The 663-nt window shown below is 49.9% G+C and overlaps 1 protein-coding gene across 1 annotated transcript in view; it reads left to right on the forward strand.

Moving 5' to 3' along the window:
- Positions 1-568: 568 nt before the first annotated feature.
- Positions 569-663, forward strand: part of LOC122551182 (sialidase-3-like) — a 5,781-nt gene continuing 5,686 nt past the window's right edge. Inside the window, exon 1 of the mRNA XM_043692821.1 lies at positions 569-605. The gene's annotated coding sequence lies outside the window, so the exon portion shown is untranslated. The remainder of the gene's footprint in view (positions 606-663) is intronic.

Below are 663 nucleotides of genomic sequence, written 5' to 3' on the forward strand. Positions count from 1 at the left end.
AAAATCACACAGCACTAGCTTTCGGAGCGTCGCTCCTTCATCAGGTGATAGTGGAGGAACAGTGCTCCGAAAGCTGGTGTGCTTCCAATTAAACCTGTTGGACTATAACCTGCTGTTGTGTGATTTTTTAACTTTGTACACCCCAGTCCAACACTGGCATCTCCAAAGCATGACCTTTATGAGGTGTGAGTGAGAGAGGAAGACCTTAAACACAGAATTTGTCAGATAAAAATCAAAGGGACATAGAACTCATGCATTGAAGTGTTCTTTAGACACACAATTTATAAGGTCTTCCTCTGCCTAACAGCTGATGAAGGTGCAGTGTCCCAAAACTGTTTTCAAATAAAGCCTTTGGACTGTTGTGTGATTTTGGGCGTTGTCCAACCCTGGCTCCTCTATATCACAGGAACGGTGTTGTGCTCAGTGGCAATGAGAGGTGACCTGACTGGTCACTGGGAGAGACAGGAGCAGGCGGGACAATGTGACAAGGAAGGGTTACTCATTGGAAACAGTGAGGACTACAACTCCCAGAGTGCCCCGCGGCTCGCGCATGCTCCGTTCGCTCAGGAGTGCTGCGGCGTCGCTCGGGAACCGCGGAGCTGCAGGTAAAAGCGGACGTGAGAGAAACAGCCTCCGACAGTGCCCACTCCCTCAGCACTGACC

The sequence above is a fragment of the Chiloscyllium plagiosum genome, chromosome 6 (genome assembly GCF_004010195.1).
Source record: "Chiloscyllium plagiosum isolate BGI_BamShark_2017 chromosome 6, ASM401019v2, whole genome shotgun sequence".
Lineage (NCBI taxonomy): Eukaryota > Metazoa > Chordata > Chondrichthyes > Orectolobiformes > Hemiscylliidae > Chiloscyllium > Chiloscyllium plagiosum.